Source organism: Solanum dulcamara, chromosome 3, assembly GCF_947179165.1.
Source record: "Solanum dulcamara chromosome 3, daSolDulc1.2, whole genome shotgun sequence".
Lineage (NCBI taxonomy): Eukaryota > Viridiplantae > Streptophyta > Magnoliopsida > Solanales > Solanaceae > Solanum > Solanum dulcamara.
The window spans coordinates 12,792,632-12,817,813 of NC_077239.1; positions in this window are offsets into that span (position 1 = coordinate 12,792,632).

Sequence of the window (25,182 nt, forward strand, 5' to 3'; positions counted from 1 at the left end):
GATTCAGATTTGAGTTGGAATTTCAGATCCGAATATTGGGGTTTTTTCTCATGAACTTTGATCTTGTGTTTCAGGCTTTTGAAGATGGTTTCTAACTCATTTTTCAATGCAATTTCACATGTGAGTTTCTAAATTCTTGGGTAACATGTTTTTCTATAAAAATTTCAGATTTTTCCTTAGCCCTCGTGTTTGACTTTTTGGTTGATTTGAACCCAATTTTTAGAAAATAACATTTTGGGATCATTGTTTATATTTTTTTATCTCGGAAACACCCTCCTACCTTGGTAGGAGTAAGGTCTGCGTACACTTTACCCTCCCAGACCCCACGTTGTGGGATTTCACTGGGTTGTTGTTGTTCATATTTTCTTATGGGGATGTTATACTTGAATAGATTGTGTGAATTTGGAGACTCAGTGTAACGACATGTCCCCATTGATAGGAATAGGCCAACAGAGAAGAGAACTTCGGGTAGTAACTTCAAAAAATTTGAGCTTAGGCCAGACTTGGACGAATTTTGAGTCAGGTGAGGTGTAGGGTGATATTGTGATAGGTGAGGGATCAAATTGGCAATCTGATTAAGTTAGATGATAGCCAAGACGATACAGATCCTTTACGGTTTTACGGAATTATATTTGAGTGAGTAAAACTCCCGAAAATAGATTTGGTGTGAAGGGTATGATATAAGGCGCCATGGATTGAAGGTGTGTTGTGAAATGAGAGTTTGGAGCTCAAGTTCTGAGCTCTCTATTTCCGTGCAACCTGCTAAAGTGGGAATAATCCCACCAGAGCAGGATGGTCCCACTGTGGTGGGACAAAATGCGATTTGGGTCGGGAAAAATCCCATAATGGTTTATTTTATTCCACTTCATTCTTAAAAGTCCAGACGTGACCTAGGAAAATTTTCTACTGGTTACCACCCTAATATTTTCCAAAGGTAAGTAATTTACTCTCTAAACTTGTAAATTGATTCCTTGAACCCATAATCTATGGTGGGTGATCTTTGGGGGAGGGTTTTGGCTTGAAACTAACAGTGGGAAGTAGCCTTAGAATGGGGGTTAGGATCATGGGTTTGTATTAGGATGAGAATTGTGTTATAATTCATATTAATTAGGCCATTTCGTTGATTCTTTATATGTATTTATTATTTATAGACCAAAAACAAGTTGAACAAACCTGGAAGGGGAAAACTCCTGCACTTTAGAGTTGTCAAAACTTGACCTCGAGGTAGGTGATGATTTTGTTTCCCCTATGTGATTCATGTATTTGCTAAATTACTCTATTATATGCATATGTGTATATGAATAGAGAAGCATGCTACGAACTATGTGAAATGATCACTTACTGGCCTGACTTATGATGCAACTGTTTTTGGTGATACGATGGTTGACTATTGATTGTAATTGTGGCTGATTTGTATGTTTGGATCAGGTGTCACATACCGACATACCTTTAAATCGAGTGTCATGTACCGACACATGTTTGGATCGAGTGCCACGTTCCGACAAACCTTGGATCGGGTGCCATGTTCTGACACATACATAAGTAAGTGTTTGCAGGTTCTATGAGAGGACCCTTATGTAAAATTGCATGATATTGAGAGTAATAAATTGTGATCTTGTTGAGTATTGAATGAGATGAGGATGGTTAAGTTTATTCAGTATATATGTGCTTATTATGTTGGGTTTACTTGTCCATGACTCGCTTACTGGCTAACCACATGATCCTACTAGTACAGTGTTGATTATGTATACTGATACTACACTTGTTCTATTTTTGTTGAGTACAAGTCATATTCAGCTGGCTGCAGAGATACTTCGCATAAAAGATAGATAGTTGTTCGAGTATTTCTTTCAGGCTGCTGTGGACTCTCCTTATCCTAGTCCTTCTTCTGTGACTTAGATTTTTAAAACACTGGTTTAGTTTTAATGACTTTTCTTTTAGGATTGCATTTTCTTTCTTAGACTTGATGGTTGATAGAGTTTTGATACAATGACTTCCAAGTCCTAGGTGTTCATTTCGGCGTATTTTGGGTTGTTTGACTAGACTTTCTAAGTTTATGAAAACTCAGTCTTATTTAAGTATTTAAACATGTTTATGCAACTTTAATTTGGTTAGTTGGGCTATAATAATTGGTCTCCTATCAGAGGGTTAGTATAGGTGCCAGTCATGGCGCTCGGAGTCGTGACAAAGTTGGTATCAGAGCCCTAGGTTCGTTGGTCTCTTCATACCAAAATGAGTCTAGTAGAGTCTTGCAAAATGGTGCAGAGACGTCTATACTCTTCTTTGAGAGGGTATTGGACTTTAGGAAAAAGTTTCTCTATCTTCTTTCCTTTGTGCTATAACTTGATTCCAATTGGTATTTGGTGATCCAAATTGGTATCTCACCTCTTTCACTCTCTTGTCTGCAGATGGTGAATAACCGCTATAATGGTGTTCTTCCTGTAGCTCTAGTTGAGCCGAAGGAAGAGCCAGCCATACGAGGATGCGACCAAGGTAGAGGAAAGAGAGGGAGATGCGATAGAGGCTGAGGGAGAGCAACACCCGCCAGGGTTGAGGCTCCATTTGAGGAAGTACCAGTAGGTGAGGCCCCTCCTGTGCCCCATGATGAGTTAGAAAAGAACAAAGAGGTTGAGGAGGAGGAGACAAATGAAAAGGTGGAGGACACCCAAGCTGGGGCTGCCGGTCTTCCCCCTCTGGCCCCCATACTAGCACAGCAGATCATGGTATTTTTGAGTGGGTTGGATGGCACTGGAGCCTTTCCCACCATGCCTGCAACACCAACCCCTATTTCTCGTCCGTTTGTTCTGCAACGCCTTTGGAGATGGGGTGGTAGGCACTGATGCCTTCTTCAAACCACTCATGGGCCTAGTTATGACCGGCACTAAGAATGACATGCTCACCAAGTTCCTGAAACTTAAGCCTCCAGTCTTCCATGGTTTTGAGAATAAGGATGCCTATGAGTTCATCCTTGATTGCTACTAGAGTTTGCACAAGATGGGCATTTTACATCAGCATAGAGTAGAATTTGTGACCTTCCAACTATAGGGTGAGGCCAAGCAGTGGTGGAGGGCTTATGTGGAGTATCGCTCTCTAGTGTTGCCGTCACTTACTTGGGTCCAGTTTCATGCCTTGTTTCAGGAAAAATATGTGCCATGTACCTTGAGGGACCGAGGACAAGTTTATGGCGTTAGAGCAGTGTGGTATGTCGGTGGCCGCTTATGAGGCCAAATTTCATCCACTATCTAGGTATGTTACTCAGCTGGTGACCATAGAGGAAGAAATAATCCAGTTGTTTTTGAAGGGGTTGAACCCTGAATTGTAGGCGTTGTTAGTTAACATGAGTTCATCAGGAATGAGTTTTAATGAAGTCACTGATTTTGTGAAGAAGGTAGAGGGTGTAAGATGAGATAGGCAGACCAAAGCTTTGGCTAAGAAGCCCAAGAGTACAGGTATTTGCAGAGATCCTATTCTAAAAGTCCAGGCAGTTAGGTAATTGCAGATCGTCCTATTCATTTGGCAATGCCCACTTCTACTGGCAGTGTTTCAGGTACTGCACAACAGCATCCGGCCTAGAAGGGTCAAGGAGCATATTTTCCAAGTAGCAGGCCGTCCTTTGATCTCAAGTGTTTTAATTGTGGTGATCTGGGGCACATAAGAGGGGAGTGTCCTCACGCCTGTGGGACAGATTCAACATCCCAGCAGGCCATAACAGTGGTACCCACATGCAGAGGTGGAAGCAGTGGAGGACGTTCATACGGTGGGTAAGAAGAAAATATACAAAGCTATAGAGACCGAGGTAATGGCTATTGAGGTTGAGTAGCAGCACAACCAGTTAAGGAGGTGGCCCGTTAGGATGACAAGGCTCAGCCTATGCCTTTCCCGGCAAGACCGAGGCTGAGGCATATGATGCAGTGATCACAAGTACTATTCTTATCTATGACCGGATGACAATAATTTTATTTGATCCGGTGTTTACTTATTCATATATTTCAGTGAAATATGTCTTGGGTTTTGATGCACTATGTGATATACTTGATACCCCCATCCATGGTTCTACCCCTATTTGAGAGTCTATCATAGTCACCCATTCTTATCGTGCTTGTTTTGGAATTCCTGACTTTAATTAACTTGGTGATTTTATATATGACCGATTTTGATGTGATCCTATGCATGACTTGGTTGTCCTCTTATTATGTCATACTTAACAAGACCGTGGCTCTAGAAATCCAGGAGAGGGAAAGGTTAGAGTGGAAAGGGGTATACAAGCCTAAGCTGGCTAAGGTTATATCCTTTATCTATGCAAGATAATGGGTGGGGCGGGGTTGTTTGGCTTATTTAGCCCATGTTTGGAATGTAGATGTGGAGTCTCTATCCATTGAGTCTATTCTAGTAGTGTGTGAGTGTCCAGAAGTGTTTCCTACAGACTTATCTGGTATGCCTCCCGATAGAGATATAGATTTCTGCATTGACTTGGAGTTGGACACTCGCCTAATTTCTATTCCTTCCAACTATATCGCCTCAACTAAGTTTAGAGAGCTTAAGGCTCAAATCCAAGAACTCCTGGATAAGGGATTAATTCGTCCCAGTGCTTCTTCGTGGGGTGCTCCAGTGTTATTGGTTAAGAAAAAGGATGGTAGCATAAGAATATATATAGATTATCGACAACTGAATAAAGTCACTATTCGGAATAAGTACCCATTGCTATGTAGTGATAAACCTTTTGATCAGTTACAAGGTGTATCTATCTTTTCAAAAATTGATCTCAGGTTTGGGTATCATCAATTGAAGATTAGGCCTAAGAATGTGCCCAAAGAAACTTTTAGAACTAGATATGAGCACTATGATTTTTTGGTGATATTTTTTGGGCTGACCAATGCACATACAACCTTCATGAGTTTGATGAATGGGGTTTTCAAGCCATTCCTAGATTCATTCATAATTGTGTTTATAAATGATATTTTGGTGTATTCGAATAGTGAACAGGAACATGTAGACCATCTCCGTATTGTTCTAGGTGTTCTGAGAAAGAAGAAGTTGTATGCAAAATTCTCTAAGTGTGAATTCTGGGTTCCTTCAGTTGCCTTTTTGGGTCATGTTCTTTCAAAAGAAAGGGTAATGGTGGATCCACAAAAGATTGAAGCAGTTAAGAACTGGGTTCGGCCTAGCTCTGTGACTGAGGTTAGGAGTTTTATGGGACTCGCTAGTTGTTCCCCTCCCAAGGGCAGGTTATAAGGAAATTTGCTTCTATCGCTACTCATTTCACTAGGTTGACTCAAAATGAGGTACCATTCGAGTGAACTGACAAATGTGAAAGAGAATCCAAAAGCTTAAGACTCTTCTACCTACAACACCTATCTTGACCCTGCCGATTGAATTTAAAGACTTTATTATTTATTGCGATGCTTCACATTCACGTTTGGATGTTGTTTTGATGCCAAATAAGAATGTTATAGCCTATGCTTTGCGGCAGTTAAAGGGGAATAAGAGAAACTACCATACTCATGACTTGGAGTAGGCAGCAGTAATGTTTGCCCTAAAAATCTAGAGACATTACCTTTATGGTGTTAAGTATGAGATGTTTACTGACCACCGAAGTTTGCACCATGTGTTTACCTAGAGAGACTTGAATTCGAGACAACAGAGGTGGATGGAGTTTCTTAAGGACTATGATGTCTCCATCTGTATCATCCAGGTAAGGCTAATGTGGTAGCAGATGCATTATGCCAAAAACCAGTTAGCATGGGAAGTCTAGCCTATTTGGGAGCCTGCAAATGGCCCTCTGCTAGAGAGATTCAGTCCTTGGAGGCCAAATTCATGAGACTAGGCATCTTAGAGAAGGGTGGGGTGATGACCAATATTGATCTAAGACCTACTTTTATAGAAGATATTAAGTCTAAACAGTTTGAGGATGTAAACTTGAATTAGATTAGAGAAAAAGTTTTGATGGGCAAGGCCCAAGATACAGTCTTTGATGCGGGTGGAGTGCTCAAATTTAGGGGAAGAATTCGTGTTCCCCGGTTAGATGGAATAATTCAGAAGGTTTTGTCCTAATCCCATGGTTCATGATACTCTATCTATATTGGACTGACTAAGATGTATCAAGACTTTAAGACTCTATGTTGGTGGCCAGATATGAAGAAGGGCATTGCAGAATATGTAGCTAAGTGCCAGAATTGCCAATAGGTGAAATATGATAACCAAAGACCTGAAGGTTTGCTTCAAAGATTGGCCATTCCTAAATGGAAGTAGGAAAGGATAGCCATGAACTTCGTGGTGGGACTTCCTAATACCTTGGGGAAATATAATTCCATTTGGGTGGTGGTTGACAGGTTGACCAAGTCAGAACACTTCATTCTGATAAGAGTGGACTACAATGCACAACAATTGGCAAAAATTTATGTGAAGGAGATAGTAAGGCTACACAGGTGCCCATTTATATTATTTCAGACCATGGTAAACAGCTCACCTCTAAGTTTTGGGGAAAGTTACATGAGGAGTTGGGCACTCAACTCACTTTCAGCACAACCTTTCATCCACAGACAGATGTTAGAAGATATGTTAAGAGCATGTGTGATTGACTTTGAGGGGCACTGGAACAAGTTCTTACCCTTGTGTGAGTTCTCCTACAACAATAGTTACCACTCTAGCATTAAGATGACATCATTTGAAGTAGTTTATGGAAGGGGATGCAGGTTTCCATAGGATGGTTTGAGGCTAGAAAAGTGGAGCCATTAGGGGTAGACTCAGTGAAGGATGCTCGGGATAAGGTAAGGATCATCCAAACTAAGCGTCTAGCAGCTCAGAGTTGTCAAAAAGAGTATGCTGACCACAAGTAAGGGATATGATGTTCTAGGCTGGCGAGCAAGTGCTTTTAAAAGTTTCACTCATTACGGGGTAATGAGGTTTGGTAAAAAGGGCAAGCTTAGTGCTTACTATATTTTCCCTTTCGAGATTCTTAACTGTGTAGGGATAGTGGCTTACAGATTGGCCTTGCCACCTAACTTGTCTAGGTACATCTAATTTTCCATATGTCCATGTTAAATAATTTCAATGGAGATGGAGATTACATCATTAAATGGGTCTCAGTTTTTTTAGACAAGGACCTTCAGTACGAGGAAGAGCCAGTTGTAATCTTAGATCGTGAAGTCCAGAAGTTGAGGACCAAGGAAATTAAGTCTGTGAAAGTCCAATGGAAGCATCATCCGATAGAGGAAGCTACTTGGGAGACTGAAAAGGACACGCAAGACAAGTATCCCCAACTATTCATTGAATCAGGTAGTACTTTATCTCTGCTTTAGACCTATTTTTCCTAGTTGGTCACTCGGGGACGAGTGATGGGTAAATTGATATCTATTGTAATGACTTGTCTTGTACTTAGGGATATGCCAATGAGGAAGGAATCTATAAGTCCCCAAAAGTTGGAAATATGGAAAATAAGGAACAAAAGATAAAATTCCAGAAAGTGTAGCTATTTGGCACTAGGTGATGACCACGAAGGACATCACGAGCCATATTGAGCACCACAGTCCGTGGTGTGCCACTGTGGTGGGGTTTCATAAACATGAACCCTATAGGGAAGGGTCCATGACAGGGACCGCAGGCCATGGTGAGCACCACGAGCTGTGGTGTCCTCCATGGTAGCCCCTCCCCTAAGACCCTCAGAATTATTACCAAGGCAGGAACCATACTTGACCATCACAAGTCGTATTACTTTCACAGACCATGGTGGGATTTGTAATGGTTACCCCTGCAGACCCTCCTATCAAGATCCTCACCCGACCTCTATCATGGGTTGTGGTGATCTTCTCAGATCATCATAGTCTCTATGAAGAAGGTCCTGAAGATTTACCGTTTTATCAATATCCAAGGCATTTACCACGGACACTACCACTGGCCGTGGTGAGGTTCACGGACCATGGTGGGTCCTTCGTGGAGCCCTAGTTCTCAGTTTTAATGAGGGTTATTTTAGTCTTTTCGCTGTATCTCATTAATGAATGTGGATGGTTTTAGAGACTAAATTCCTATCTATTAACTACCCTAAATTCTTCGAACCCTATCATTCTTTTCATAATTCTAGTATCACAAAATATTCTTTCCGAGGTTTTCTCTCTAGAGTCTTCTTCTTCCTTAAGAAATTCAAGGGATTTCTTCAAGGTTAAGCTTCTTTTAAATTTAGGGCTCATCAAGGTCAAGGTAAGTGGGATGTGGGATTCTTCCATAGGTACCTTTCACCCATGGAATCCCAAAGATTTCTTCTTAATTTCTATTGTGATTTCTTCAATTAAAAGCCCTAATTTCATGATTTGCATTGTGTCTTCTCAATTATGATATTCTTCAATGTTATTATCCTAATTATGTATAATTCACATAATATTTCATGATTTCAAGTTGAATTTCAATGACCCAAGATATATGCTAGTTTCAAGTATGATTTATAACATATGATCATGATTTTCAAGTTATATTCTATGAGAGCTTTATGCTATGAATTACAGATGCTTTATGCAAAGAAGTTCATTAATGATGATCCTATGATGCTTTAAGAAAAGTTAATGATAGGTAAATTTGAGTCCCTAAAGATGTTATGATCAAATATATGTAATGATGGAATACCTACACCCACATTGTATGAGTTATATAATAGATGAGCTAATCCTATGCTTTTACTATGATGCTAGATGAGATATTCTTATGATGTTTTATAAAGATGAATTGATATTAGTTATTATCTTTCCCTATGATGTTACGATCATGTTTTGTGAGTTTCATTGGAATATTGACTAAGCACTGAGAGGACTTTAACGTGGGGTTAGGCCTTGTAACACAGTTAGTTATCCAAGAAAATCCTAGTAGCAACCTTAATTCCCAAACTACGTTGCCCACATATGTTTACACATGCTAATATGGCAAAGCTAGTGGATCCACATAGCAAAGTTAAAAAAGTTACTTAATGGAGTATGCCCTGGCAAGGTAGCCTCTCCTGTCTCGATGTAAGAGTCATCAGATTCCATGTATTAGGTCAGATGGTATTATATGTCGGTTAAAGGTCCTATTCCATGCAGTTTTAGTTGAGTTATGAGTTCTTATAATGATTATGAGATTCTTTTGATGCATTGACCAAAGAAATAAATGTTTAAATATTTTCATGACGTTATTCATTTTTTAAAGATATTGGTTTTGCATTCCATGATTTAGATTGATTATGTCCAATGTTTATTGTTCATGCGTCTTCTCACATACTTAGTTCATTCCATGTACTAACATATTCTTTTTGCCTACATTATATCATAATATAGGTACCGAAGATCATATTCATGCTCCACCCGCTCATGGCTAGTGTTTACTATTAGATTCTTGTTGGTGAGTCCTCATAGTTCAAAGACATGACATTTATTTCAAATTTGACAGTTGTACTTCATTACTCCTATTTTTTCTATTGGGTGAGCTGTGAGATTGTCTTAAGCCCCCATGTAGTATTAGATGCATGTTAGATAGGAAAGAGTCTATGTTGTCATTTTTCTCCTTTTGTAATGTACATTTTATTTGAGATTATGCTTTCGTATCATTAATTCTTGTTTACTTATTTCATGTACCTTATGTATGCTCACGAATGTTATGCTAAGAGTCTTGGTTAGAGTCCTTTGTGATTCTAATCGTCGTATTACAACTAGGCCTTAGGTCAGGTCGTGACAAACTTGATATCAGAGCAAAAGATTCAAGTGTCTTAGGGAGTTTAACATGCCACGTCAAGTAGAGTCTTGTTCATTGGTGTGAAGCGCGCCATACCTATCAATAGAAGGCTATAAGGCATCTTAGTAAAACGTTCACTTCTTTCATGATCTTATTGTGGTATAGAGTTGAACTCTAAGGTTTCCTTCTCTAACGCTTTCTTTTTGCAATTTCAAAATCATGCCTCCACGATGATATCCCATTCGAAGAAATGTTATTGATGAGGAGAAATACACTCCAAATGACCCTATGAATGATCAAGTCTCTAATGTGGAGTTTCTCGAGTGACTTTTTAGATGTTAGCCCAAGTTGTGACTACTCAAGTGAATCAAGGGGTGGTAATTCCTCAAAATGTGATTACTCTGGCTTCAAGAGTGAGAGACTTCATGAGGATGAGCCCTCTCGAGTTTCATTGGTTTAAGATTTATGAGGAACCCTAAGATTTTGTGGATGAGTTGTAGAAGATAGGGGATATCATGGAAGTGTCTATGAAGGAGAATGCGGATTGTAACACCCCTCAAAATTTTTCCTAAGATTCGGGCCTTCTTTATATACGTGTGGGGGCCATCGTATTTATTTCGAAGTATGTGCTTGAGTTAAGATGAGTCCCTGATAAATTTAAGAGCGTTGGAGGTGATGTGGGGTCATTGAGGACCCCTAGGACCGAGCTAAGTCCAAAAGATCCGTCGTGGCTAAGTTTAGGATGAGTTTATATAAGGGTCAACTTTCAACGACCCTATCTTTTGAAAGTCGTCAATATGGGTGGCCCACGACCTATCAAATTAAAGGTCATCGAGTCTTCTTTCCAACGCCACCAAGAACGTAAATTTTGGAGTTCGGAGTCAAAAGATATGACGATTCGAAGACGAACTAGCACGACAGGAAGTCCATTTTTAGCCTGGGTTGCAACTACTGGGGAAATGGTCTTGGCGCTGTAAGGGCGCGATGCGCCACTATCGCGCCAGAAACATGCCTCAGTAGTTTGGTCCCTGGCGTGATGCGCCACTAAAAGTTGTGCAGGTTTTAGGCGTAATTGGCCTTGGCGCTGTAAGGGTGTGACGCGCCACTACCGCGCCAAGGGCGTTTTGGCCTAATTTTCAGAATTTGGAGGAAGGGCAATTTGGGAAATTTCCCAAATTATATATACACAAGCCTTGTGTATTTTGGGGTCATTTCTTCAGCCCCCACTCTCTCTCTCTAAAAGCCCTAGCTCCTCTCTCTTCTCTTCTTCTCCATTTCCAACCAAAAAGGAGTCCAAGAGCTTCAAGACCTCAAGCTTCCATTGAAGACCCAACCACAAGGTTTTCTTCAAGTCTTCACTAAGGTATGTAAGGCTATGCAAAACATGGGCTAAGTCCACCCATGTGCTCTATTCTTGTTTTAAGGTTAGATGTCCATAAAAATGGAGTTTCTTGATATGGTCTAAGTATAATGAGTTTTATCCCCTATTTATTTGATTCTATATGCATTGATGTTGTTGAGCTAAGAGGTTCCTAAAATGAGCCCTTATGTGAGTATGAGATGATGAAGAAATGAGTTGCTAAATATATTTTATTGGTCTTCTTAATTATGTAGACTTGATAAAGTATACTATATTCTTAAACATGTTGCTTATTATAAAAATGTCGATTTGAAGTCATGATGATGTGATGAGTCACAAGGATTTTCTCAAATGGATGGAGGTAATGATTGATTATATCTAGATGATGTTATATATGTGCATTTAAAACTTCCTTGAAGATATGATTGATATTGAGCATTGAGATTGAGATTTGATTGTGATAGAGTTGATGAGTTGACAAGGTTGTCATGAGACTTGTTGATATGAGCTGATTGAGTTGATTTGATGGAGTTTTATGAGCATTGAGTCTTGGGAGGAGTATCGAGCACCGAATTGGGCAAGAGTATAGTCCATACTCGAACCCAATACCTGTGTTGCCAAACATAGGTGGGATTGAACCGTTAAAGTCGGATGCTTCCTCGAGAGCTTTTGTCCTGACATTATAGGACCTGGTTGGATTGGATCCATGAGTGTTCGTCGTTCATGCCCTGGCAAGGTATGAACGGGCATGGCAACGACGTCGTTTCGTTGTACCTTCACTGGCTCATAAGTATTGGTTGTCGGTTAAGAGAAACTCCCAAATAGGTTTTGATAGAAATCTGAGTCAGATTGAGTTGAATTGTATATGATTGGTCCAGTCTAAATCATATCCTTGTTTGGACTTAGGACATTTGATTGAGTTGTCACTCCTTTTGAGTTGAGCTCCCGAGTTGATTTATTCTTCCTTGATGTTCGTTGTATTCGGCCATTTTACATACTCGTACATTCTATGTACTAATGCCATTTGGCCAGCATCGTTTCATGATGCAGAGACAGGTACTAGAGATCATCAACTGGCGCTCCGTTGAAGATCCACATACACTTCCAGCCAGTCGGTGAGTCCTCCTAGTTTCCGGAGGATATTGGGCCTTCTTGTACAGTTTTGATTGTCTTTTCTTTATTTAGATTGTCGGTAGCAATGGGCTTGTCATTGACACCTTTTAGAATTGAATAGAGGCTTCATAGACTGGAGTGTGGGGAGGTCGAGCGGTCATCTTGAGGAGTCCTATTTTGATTATCTTCTTTGATTTGTAAATGTTTGGCCTTCGGCCCTTATGTTATGAGAAAGATTTCTTTAATTGAGTTTCTGCTAAGAGAATATGCTTAAATGAATGAGTGACTGTATCAGGTGGTTCGCTCGGAGGTCAGAAATGGACTTCGGGTGCCGGTTACGTCTAGGGTACCCTCCCGAAGCGTGACAAACATGGTATCAGAGCATAGAGTTCAAGTGTCCTAGGGAGTCTATGAAGCCATGTCTAGTAGAGTCTTGCTTATGGGTGTGTTGTGCACCACACTTATAAGCAGGAGGCTATAAGACATTAGGAATTGTTTCACTTCTTTCATACTCTGAATTCGTGCGATGGAGTTAAACTCCATAAAACTTCCTTTCTAATTCGTGCATTTATACGTTACAGATAATGCCTCCAAAATGTACCGCTAGCCAGAGGAATGTTGATAATGCGGGGATGCCACAGTCAGAGGCACGCCCAGCAAGGGCTAGAGGCCGACCCGCGAGGTATGCGGAGGCACCTCAAGTGCCATCTACCCCACCTGCACCCACATCAGAGGCTGAATTTCGAGGGGCAATTGCAATGCTCACGCAACTAATGGCTGCCCGAAATGGTAACCAGAGTTCGCCGACTCTCAGCTCTAGTTCCCAGGAGCCATCTGCTGCCACTAGAATTAGAGACTTTCTGAGGATGAATCCGCCGGCATTCATGGGTTCTAAGGTTGATGAAGATCCCCAAAGCTTTATTGACGAAATATGGAAGATTCTGAAAGCTATGCATGCTACAAAAATTGAGGGGGTCGAATTGGTGTCTTATCAGCTCAAAGATGTGGCAAACATTTGGTATAACCAATGGGAATAAGGTAGGGGTGAAGATGTTGAACCTTCTAGGTGGGATGAATTTAAGGGAGCTTTTCTTGACCACTACTTTCCCCGAGAATTGAGAGAAGCAAAGGTGGAGGAATTTGTTAATCTAAACCAGGAAGGTATGTCGGTTAGGGAGTATGGCCTGAAGTTCATCCAGCTGTCCAAATATGCTCCAGAAATGATTCCTGATGTGAGGTCAAGGATGAGGAAATTCGTATCCGGATTAGGGAGGCATGTGAAGAAAGAGTGCAAGGTAGCATTGTTGATCTCGGATATGGATCTTTCCAGATTAATGGTATATGCTCAACAGGTAGAGGAAGAGAAAAGAAAGGACAGAGAAGAGCACCTGAGCAAAAAGGGAAGATCAGCTGGGCATGGGAATGAGCAGAGGCAAAGCAAGGGCGACAGGTCCTTCTTCCAAAAGAGGCCTTCCACCTATGCCTCATCTACCGCCAGCGCACCGATGCCGCAGGATAGGTATGATCGGCAGGGATAAAGTCGCCAGAATTTCAGACCCCAGGTTTCTCAATCCATGGCCAGTGTAAGTCAAGGTTCGAAGGGAAAGCCACCATGCAGCAAGTGTGGTAGACTCCATCTGGGAGAATGCAGAGCAGGAAGGGTTGGTTGCTATAAATGCTGCCAAATGGGCCATCTTTTGAGGGAATGCCCAACATGGGGGAACAGGGCCCAGTCCTCTGCCACTGCACCACCAGCTAGAGGTAATTAGAGGGGCGCTACTCCAGGTATAAGTGGAGGTACAAACCGCCTATATGCCATAGGTAGTCGCCAAGATCAGGAGAACTCTCCAAACGTCGTGACGGGTATGATTCGAGTCTCTTCTTTTGATTGTTATGTATTAATGGACCCAGGTGCCACCCTATCTTTTGTGACTCCTTATGTGGCTAGTAAATTCAATAAAATTCCTGAACGTCTTCTTAAGCCTTTTAGTGTGGCCACTCCTGTCGATGATTCTGTCTTAGCTCAGAGAGTTTATAAAGATTGCACTGTGTCCATTTATCAAAGGGATACCTTGGTTGACTTGGTTGAGTTAGACATGGTTGATTTCGACGTGATCCTTGGCATGGACTGGCTTTATGTCTGTTATGCCTCTATTGATTGTAGGACTCAAATTGTCACATTCAAATTCCCGAATGAGGCTGTCATAGAGTGGAAGGGTAGTCCTATTGCGCCTAAGGGTAAGTTTATTTCATACCTTAGGTCCAAGAAGCTAATCTCAAAAGGGTGTGTTTATCACATTGTCCGAGTGAAAGATAACAGCATTGAGTCTCCATCCCTTGAGTTGGTGCCGATTGTCAATGAGTTTCCGGATGTCTTTCCTGAAGATCTGCCTGGAGTCCCTCCTGACAGGGAGATCGACTTCGGGATTGATGTCCTTCCTGATACCCAACCTATCTTAATTCCTCCACATAGAATGGCTCTGGCTGAGTTAAAGGAGTTGAAGGAGCAGCTGAAAGACTTGTTAGATAAGGGATTCATTAGGCCGAGTGTCTCACCATGGGGTGCTCCAGTCCTATTTGTGCGGAAAAAGGATGGGTCCCTTAGAATGTGCATCGACTACAGGCAGCTGAATAAAGTTACTGTACAGAACAAATACCCTCTCCCCAGAATAGATGATTTATTCGACCAACTTCAAGGTGCCGCTTGTTTCTCAAAGATAGACTTGAGATCCGGCTACCATCAGTTGAAGATGAGAGAGTGTGATATTTTGAAGACTGCTTTTCGGACTCGTTATGGCCACTTTGAATTTTTGGTCATGTCCTTTGGGTTGACTAATGCCCCTACTGCTTTTATGGATCTCATGAACCGAGTATTCAAACCGTATCTTGATATGTTTGTGATTGTATTTATAGATGATATTCTGGTTTACTCCAAGAATGAAGAGGAACACGTCTATCATCTTAGAGTTGTTCTACAAACTTTGAGGGACCGGGTATTGTATGCAAAGTTCTCTAAATGCGAATTTTGGCTTGCATCAGTGGCCCTCTTAGGCCATATTATATCTGGAGATGGTATTCAGGTTGACGCTCAGAAAATTGAGGCTGTGAAGAATTGGCCTAGGCCCACATCCCCGATAGAGATAAGGATCTTCCTGGGTTTGGCCAGGTACTATCGAAGGTTTGTAGAGGGATTCTCGTCCATATCATCACCATTGACTAAGCTGACCCAAAAGAAGGCTAAGTTCTAATGGTCAGATGCTTGTGAGGAGAGTTTCCAGAAATTGAAAACCAAGCTAACCACTGCTCCTGTTCTAACCTTGCCTGATGGAACAGAGGGTTTTGTGATTTATTGTGATGCCTCCAGAATTGGTTTGGGTTGTGTGTTGATGCAAAGGGGGAAGGTGATAGCCTATGCTTCAAGACAGCTTAAGCTTCATGAGAGTAATTACCCAACTCATGACCTTGAGCTGGCAGCTATAGTGTTTGCGCTTAAAATCTGGCGCCACTACCTGTATGGAGTGCATATCGATGTATTCACCGATCATAAAAGTTTGCAATACGTCTTTAGCCAGAGGGAACTCAACCTGAGGCAAATGAGATGGCTTGAGCTACTCAAGGACTATGATATGAGCATCCTCTACCATCCAGGTAAAGCTAATGTTGTTGCTGATGCTCTTAGCAGGTTGTCTATGGGTAGCACTTCCCACGCGGAGGAAGGAAGGAGGGAATTGGCGAGGGAGGTACACAGATTAGCCCGATTGGGAGTTCATCTGGAGGAGAATAATGAAGGCGGAGTTACAGTTCAAGATGGGTCTACGTCCTCACTTGTGGCAAAGGTGAAGGAGAAGCAAGACCAAGATCCCGTCCTTCTCCAATTGAAGGGAATTGTGCACAAATAAGAGGTTATGGTTTTCACCCAAGGGGGAGATGGTGTATTGCGGTACCAAAATAGATTGTGTGTGCCGGATATCGATGATGTTCGAAAGAGGATTATGGCCGAAGCGCATAGTTCTAGATATGCTATTCATCCGGGTTCCACAAAAATGTACCATGATTTGAGGGAAATCTATTGGTGGAGTGGGATGAAGAGAGATATTGCGGAATTCATTTCCAAATGCTCGAATTGTCAACAAGTGAAGGTTGAGCATCAAAGACCATGTGGTCTAGCCCAAAGCATAGAAATTCTAGAATGGAAATAGGAGATGATCAATATGGACTTTATTACAGGCTTGCCGAAGTCCCGAAAGCAACATGATTCCATTTGGGTGATTGTGGATAGAATGACGAAATCAGCTCACTTTTTGGCGGTTAAGACTACTGACACCACAGAAGATTATGCGAAGTTGTATATACAGGAGATCATCAGATTACATGGGGTCCCTTTGTCTATCATCTCAAATAGAGGAGCTCAATTCACTTCCCAATTTTGGAAATCCTTTCAGAAGGGATTAGGTTCGAGGGTGAACTTGAGTACAACCTTCCATCCCCATACAGATGGCCAAGCAGAGCGCACAATTCAGACATTGGAAGATATGTTGAGGGCGTGTGTGTTTGACTTCAAGGGAAATTGGGATGATCACTTGCCTCTCATAGAGTTTGCATATAACAATAGCTATCAGGCAAGCATTCAAATGGATCCTTATGAAGCCTTGTATGGAAGGAGGTGTAGATTGCCCATTGGGTTGTTTGAAGTTGGTGAAGCCAAGTTGATTGGGCCTGACCTCGTTCATCAAGCCATGGAGAAGGTACGACTTATCCGAGAGAGGCTAAAGACAGCCCAAAGTCGCCAAAACTCTTACACCGATGTGAGGAGGAGAGACTTAGAGTTTGAGGTGGATAATTGGGTGTATTTGAAGGTGTCACCCATGAAGGGGGTCATAAGGTTTGGAAAGAAGGGGAAACTTAGTCCCCGATACATTGGTCCGTACCAAATCTCGAGGCGGATCGGGAGTGTTGCTTATGAGTTGGACTTACCCTCAGATCTAGCTTCTATTCATCCGGTATTCCACGTTTCTATGTTGAAAAAGTGCTTGGGCGATCCCTCATTGGTAGTCCCCATTGACAACATTGGAATTAAGGATAGCCTGTCTTATGAAGAGGTCCAGTCCAAATTCTTGATCGCCAAATTCGCAAATTGAGGAACAAGGAAGTTGCCTCAGTAAAAGTTTTGTGGAGGAATCAACTTGTTGAGGAAGCCACGTGGGAAGCGGCGGAAGCCATGAGATCTAAATATCCACATCTATTTGTGCCTACCGAGGAGAATATCGAAGGTAATGACCATTTCCTTGACTCGAATTCATTTGTGCCTTTTTGGGTTTTGATTGATTGAATGACTGAGTTTTGATTGTGATTTGTACCCCGAGTCCATTCTTGGTTGCTCGTCATTCGAGGACGAATGATCCCAAGGGGGAGATAATGTAACACCCCTCAAAATTTTTCCTAAGATTCGGGCCTTCTTTGTATACGTGTGGGGCCCATCGTATTTATTTCAAAGTATGTGCTTGAGTTGAGATGAGTCCTTGATAAATTTAAGAGCGTTGGAGGTGATGTGGGGTCATTGAGGATCCCTAGGACCGAGCTAATTCCAAAAGATCCGTCGTGGCTAAGTTTAGGACGAGTTTATATAAGGGTCGACTTTCAACGACCCTATCTTTTGAAAGACGTCAATATGGGTGGCCCACGACCTATCAAATTAAAGGTCATCGAGTCTTCTTTCCAATGCCACCAAGAACGTAAATTTTAGTGTTCGAAGTCAAAAGATATGACGATCCGAAGATGAACTAGCATGACAGGAAGTCCATTTTTGGCCTGGGTTGCAACTACTAGGGAAATGGTCTTGGCGCTGTAAGGGCGCGACGCGCCACTATCGCGCCAGAAACATGCCTCAGTAGTTTGGTCCTTGGCGCGATGCGCCACTAAAAGTTGTGCAGGGTTTTTCAGGCCAAATTCCCAGAATTCAGAATAATGGGCTTGGCGCTGTAAGGGCGTGACGCGCTACTATCGCGCCAGAAATATGCCTCAGTAGTTTGGTCCCTGGTGCAATGCGCCACTAAAAGTTGTGCAGGTTTTAGGCGTAATTGGCCTTGGCGCTGTAAGGGCGCGACGCGCCACTATCGCGCCAATGGCGTTTTGGCCTAATTTTCAGAATTTGGAGGAAGGGCAATTTGGGAAATTTCCCAAATTATATATACACAAGCCTTGTGTATTTTGGGGTCATTTCTTCAGCCCCCACTCTCTCTCTAAAAGCCCTAGCTCCACTTTCTTCTCTTCTTCTCCATTTCCAACCAAAAAGGAGTCTAAGAGCTTCAAGACCTCAAGCTTCCATTGAAGACCCAACCACAAGGTTTTCTTCAAGTCTTCACTAAGGTATGTAAGGCTATCCAAAACATGGGCTAAGTCCACCGATGTGCTCTATTCTTGTTTTGAGGTTAGATGTCCATGAAAATGGAGTTTCTTGATATGGTCTAAGTTTAATGAGTTTTGTCCCCTATTTATTTGATTCTATATGCATTAATATTGTTGAGCTAAGAGGTTCCTAAAATGAGCCCTTATGTGAGTATGAGATGATGAAGAAATGAGTTGCTAAATATGTTTTATTGGTCTTCTTAATTATGTAGACTTGATAAAGTATACTATTTTCTTAAACATGTTGCTTATTATAAAAATGTCGATTTGAAGTATTGAGGATGTGATGAGTCACAAGGATTTTCTCAAATGGATGGAGGTAATGATTGATTATATCTAGATGATGTTATATATGTGCATTTAAAACTTCCTTGAAGATATGATTGAGATTGAGCATTGAGATTGAGATTTGATTGTGATAGAGTTGATGAGTTGATAAGGTTGTCATGAGACTTGTTGATATGAGCTGATTGAGTTGATTTGATGGAGTTTTATGAGCATTGAGTCTTGGGAGGAGTATCGAGCACCGAATTGGGCAAGAGTATAGTCCATACTCGAACCCAATACCTGTGTTGCCAAACATAGGTGGGATTGAACCGTTAAAGTCGGATGCTTCCTCGAGAGCTTTTGTCCTGACATTATAGGACCTGGTTGGATTGGATCCATGAGTGTTCGTCGTTCATGCCCTGGCAAGGTATGAACGGGCATGGCAACGACGTCGTTTCGTTGTACCTTCACTGGCTCATAAGTATTGGTTGTCGGTTAAGAGAAACTCCCAAATAGGTTTTGATAGAAATCTGAGTCAGATTGAGTTGAATTGTATATGATTGGTCCAGTCTAAATCATATCCTTATTTGGACTTAGGACATTTGATTGAGTTGTCACTCCTTTTGAGTTGAGCTCCCGAGTTGATTTATTCTTCCTTGATGTTCGTTGTATTCGGCCATTTTACATACTCGTACATTCCATGTATTGACGCCATTTGGCCTGCATTGTTTCATGATGCAGAGACAGGTACTAGAGATCATCAACTGGCGCTCCGTTGAAGATCCACATACACTTCCAGCCAGTCGGTGAGTCCTCCTAGTTTCCGGAGGATATTGGGCCTTCTTGTACAGTTTTGATTGTCTTTTCTTTATTTAGATTGTCGGTAGCAATGGGCTTGTCATTGACACCTTTTAGAATTGAATAGAGGCTTCATAGACTGGAGTGTGGGGAGGTCGAGCGGTCATCTTGAGGAGTCCTATTTTGATTATCTTCTTTGATTTGTAAATGTTTGGCCTTCGGCCCTTATGTTATGAGAAGGATTTCTTTAATTGAGTTTCCGCTAAGAGAATATGCTTGAATGAATGAGTGACTGTATCAGGTGGTTCGCTCGGAGGTCAGAAATGGCCTTCGGGTGTCGGTTACGTCTAGGGTACCCTCCCGGGGCGTGACACCTATCAACTCAAGGGTGTCTCCCAAGTTTGGTACTATCAAGAGAGAAAGGAAAGAGTAGAAAAGGTCATATAGGTTGGGAAGATTTCAAATTTGTTTTTCTTGATCACTTCTTTCCACTCGAGTTAAGGGAGGCAAAGATGTTGGAATTTATCAACCTCAAGCAAGGAAATATGAGTGTGAGGGAATATGCCTTCAAGTTCAAAAAGTTGTCTAAGTATACTCCATCCTTGGTAGTCGACTCTCGTACTCGAATGAGCAAGTTTATTTTGGGCGTGTCGGACTTGGTTATGAAAAAGTACCAAATCACCATGCTTATCAAAGATATGGACGTATCGAGGCTCATGACTTATGTTGTAATGACCCTCAAGGTCTTTTTTGGAATTTTTTGTAAAATGACCATTTTGCCCCTTCCTTTAGTTGCTCCGAGTCATTGTTGATTGGTACCGGGTATTAATTTTTAAAAAATCCTATGAAAAGTTAAGTCTTTAGAAATTTTGAGTTTTTATAAGCTTTAAGTACTAGAAAGTGGTATTTGGGGTCAACTAGAGCTATGAGTCTCGAAATGGAATTCCGTCGATTCCAGCAGCTCCAAAATATCGAAATTAGCCTAGGAGAGTTTACATATTCAGTTTTGAAGTTGTAACGAAGATTTGAGAAACTTTAAACCAAGGTTTGACTTTGGTTAACTTTTGGAGTTCCGATGCTCGGAATGGAATTCCGACGACTATGTTGGATTCTGGAGATGGTTTTTGGTCTAGAAGAAGTGTTGGTTACCCGAGTCTGTTTTGGTATTTTGAAGGCCTAAGTTGGTTTTGTTGTGACTTTTCGAGTTTTGGGTCAATGAGATCTCGAATTCATACTCTGATGGTTCCATTAGCTTTGGAATGACCAAATGTTGGAATGACTATCGAGGCAATCGATACGAGTTTGGGGTCATTTGGCTTTTTTGACTTTGAAACTTAGCCTATGGTTGACTTTGTTCAACATTCTTGGAAAGCACACTCGAATGAAAATTCTAACACCGCGGTTAGTTTTGGAATGTTGATTTTGGTCTAGGACGATCCTTCGTTCTTTTTTCGAGGCTTCCGGACTAATATCGAGGCCCGTTGTGGAATGAGGCTTAAAATAACTTTTTGTTGTGGGACCCATTTTTTATTAAAATGATCTCGTATGGAAATTCTGAATTCACCATTGAGTCCAGAACGTTGAATTTAGTGGGGTAGCTTATCTGTTTTATTTTTATCGGATTCCGAACGAATCTCGAGTACACCGTCTGAGATTTTGATTATTTTTTTTCCAAAAAACTAAAGCAGTGCAGCAGCCAACAACCCTTTTATTTTTATTTTTTTTGGGTTTTTTTCTCCAACTTTAAAACCCCATAACTTGAGCATTAGGGCTCCAAATTGGGTAATTCAAAAGACAAACTTGTGAGATTTTTCGTGGAGAACGCGTTGGAGAGATTAAAAATTGATTTGGAGCATTCGATTCAGTTAAAAATCATGATTTTAATTGCACCTGTGTCCATTTTTGGATTGAGTTTTTGAAGAGCCTTGAATAATTATTTCTTGACCTATATGAACCTGATTTTGGTGATTCAAGGGTCTATATTCAATAGAATTTCGTGAGGAATCTCGTGGTATTCTCAGAAATGTGAGAAGAAGCTTCGTTTGAGGTAAAAATGCATTTTTAGTTACTGATTTAGTCATTTTCGGAATGAAAGTTTGTGGAATTTTGGAAGAGTATATCTTGGTCAATATAACTCCATTTTGAGTGATTCTTAAGGCTAGATTGTGGGGTTTTCACAAGAAACGTCATGGTATAATTTGTTTTGATTGAAAGATGTTTTTGTTTTTGAGAAATCAACGTGTAAAGAGGCTGTCTTATTTGTTTTCTTAATTTGAAAATGTGGGAATTGATTGTTTTATCATCTTGTGTAATTTCCCACCCCGAATTATGTTATAAATCTAATTCCTGAGCTTGGGGTGAGCTAGATTATTAGTTCTAACCTTTAGATTCACATTCGGTAATGCTACATCTAAGAGCTTATTCTTCATGAAAATATCTGTTTAGAACCTATTTTGGAGGTCAAATCCGGAATTTCATATATGGATCCCACATTTTCCATTTTAGACTCCAAAATTGGCCCGTCTCCAAAAATTATGAAATTAGTGACTAAACGACTGTATTGACGTCGTGGTTCTGTTTTTGACATCTTGGAAACATTCCGAGGTAGTTCAGAGGGGAAAAGCTTCGGCACAGTAATTTGGAGCCATCGTGTTTAGCCTATAGGTAGGCTATGGTTTTACCTTTTTTTAGATTGAGATGGAATGTGTGAAAGCATGTTGAAATAGTTGGAATTTGGGGTGGGTTGTTTGATTGTATATTTTAGGGGTTAAAAATCATGCTTTAGGCTTGTTATCGAGTTTTTTGGATATTTAGAAGCATGTGTATGTTGTCGTTATTTGTTAGTATTATAAGAAGAGTTGAATGAGCATGTTGTTGATACTATGGGGTATGTTGGCCTTAGTATAGAATGTAAACTTGCTTTAGATATCCCAGCGTCGCTTCGGTGGACCTAGATCCTTGTAGAATGGTATAGCGGGCTAGTGCCTGTAGTTTGGCCTTAGTTAGGTGTTACCCTTGCTCTTAAAAATATCCTTATCCATAACTCGATATAATCGTGACCTTCGTGCTGCGTCGGTAACACTAGATTTTGTGATCATTGACTTTGGCTCCGGTTTTAGTTTTGGCGGCATATCGGTTAACTCATTTGGAAAAAGATTTTTGGTACTATTGTACTCTAGTTGGGAAGTAGAATGTTTGGCATCATGGGATAAATTATCTGTGAGCATGTGGGTACCAAGTCCCGACCTTCGTTTTGAATTATCGGAGAGCATCCGGGTACTCAGCCCCGGCCTCTACCGACTTGCTAGTATGACGAGCATTCGGGTACCCAGTCTAGGCCTCGATCATACCGATGTATTATGGCGAGCATCCAGATACCTAGTCCCATCCTTGATCGCACTTATGTATTATGGCAAGTATCCGGGTACCCAGTCCCGGCCTTGGCCACTTTGAACATTCGGGTGAGCATCTGGATCCCAGTCCTGGCCTCGACCCCTAAGTCACCACTAGATTGAATGACTCTTAGAGATTCTGGATTTGGAAATGATATAGTACTTCGGCTCCTAACATCGCAGATTCTTGGTTCCTAGCCTTGGTAGTTGTAGCTATTTTGTGTACTCAGCGGGCTTATAGGGGTTCGTCCGAGTTTTAATTTAACTTGCGCACGAGTGTCCCGGCTAGGCTTATGGGGGAACAGTTGGGTATAGTTAGCTGTAGTTCTCATAGGTAGTACTCTTTCCCCTTTTTGATGCTTATGTTAACTCCTATTTAGGCTATTCCTCTTTTTCATATTGTTTTAACCTTTTCTGCTCAGTTGGCCTATGATGCCAACTGGGTACCTGTTGTCTTGGTACTCATACTAGACTCTATATCTACTTTTGTGATGCAGGACCGAGCACCAGCTATTGCCGTGGATAAATTGAGCCTATTGCAGTCCTTTAGAGACTAGGGTGAGTACTTGGTGTTTTTGGATTATTCTTGTCTTCTTCAGCATGGATGACCCATCTTTTTCCTTCTAAGACTAGCCAGCTGTTATATATATTTTTGGTCCACTTTCGGGACTTGTACTCATATTTTATTTTGTAGCAGCTCTGCACTTGTGACTTCCAGGTTCTAGGAGGGATCTTTAGTTTTTTAAAACATGTTTTGGTTTACTTCCGCTTATTTATTCTGTTTACTTTTATAATTCGATACTCTTATTTAGTTTCTGCCCTCAAACCCATTACTTGAAGTTCCGAGTTGATAGGTTGGCTTACCTACTAGAGGGTTATAGTATGTGCCATCACGACTTAAGGAATTGGGTCGTGACAAGTTGGTATCAGAGCCAGGTTCATTGGTCTCACTTGTACAAAGATAACGTCTAGTAGAGTATCGCAGATGGGTGCAGATACTCTATCATTAGGAACATTCTCTATGTTGTACATAGACGTTCGTAACTTATCTTCAGGAGGCTACATGATATCATTAGGAATATTCTCTATGTTGTATCATTTCGTGCAGTATTATGTCTTATTGATTTCGTGAAATCTCATTTGTTCCACTCTTTCACAGGAATGGTTCGTATATGCGGTACCACCAGTCGTGATAATACACCAAGGCCTGGCATGCTTAGAGGTCATCCTCGTGGGATAGGTAGGAGAGTAGCACCAGCTCCCGACAAGGAGATAGAGCTAGAGCTGGTAGAGCAGTATCAGGACTCTTCTATTCCTGCTCAACCAGAGGGACCACCACCACCAGCACAGCCTCCAACTGCACCAGTTATTACCCCAGCACTATAGGCAGTGATTGTGCAGCTCCTCACGGCTATTGGGGTTGTACTACAGGCCCTGACCCCATTAGCAGGCATACCAGCATCGCGAGATCCGCCCGTTCAACCGACACCTGAGGTTCAGCGGCCTCCACCAATTATTGCACCCCCGCAAGTAATTCTAGAAGGTATGATGTCATTACAGGATCAGAAGATATTAGGGGTATTTTAAAGGTTGTCACCTTCGATATTTTCTGGAGCCATTAGCGAGGATGCCATAGAGTTCTTGACTACCTGTCAAGAGCACCTCTATTCCTTGGGTCTGGTGGATTCTAGAGATGCCGACTTCACTGCTCATCAGTTTAGAGGGGCAGCCAGACAGTGGTGGCGCTCTTATTTGCAGTCCAGACCAGTTGGGTCACCACCATTGACATGGGCCCAGTTCTCAGAGGCTTATTTGGCTTGATATATCCCTAGGAGTGTTTGGGACTGACTTCGGGATCATTTTACTTGATTGGAGCAGGGCCACATGACGATTGCAGAGTACGAGGCTAGATTTCATCAGCTTTCCCAACATGCCACTATGATTCTACCCACTGAGGCGGAGAGGGTACGATGTTTTGTACGCGGATTGAGACCTTACTTGAGGTTGGGGATTGAGCACTTTGTTTCTGCGAGCCGCTCTTTTTTGGATTTGGTGGATTATGCCCGCACGATCGAGATTATTCATCGCCAGACCTAAAGGGGCAGCGATAAGAGACCCAAACATTAAGGTAGCTATAGTGGGTCCTATTCTAGAGGC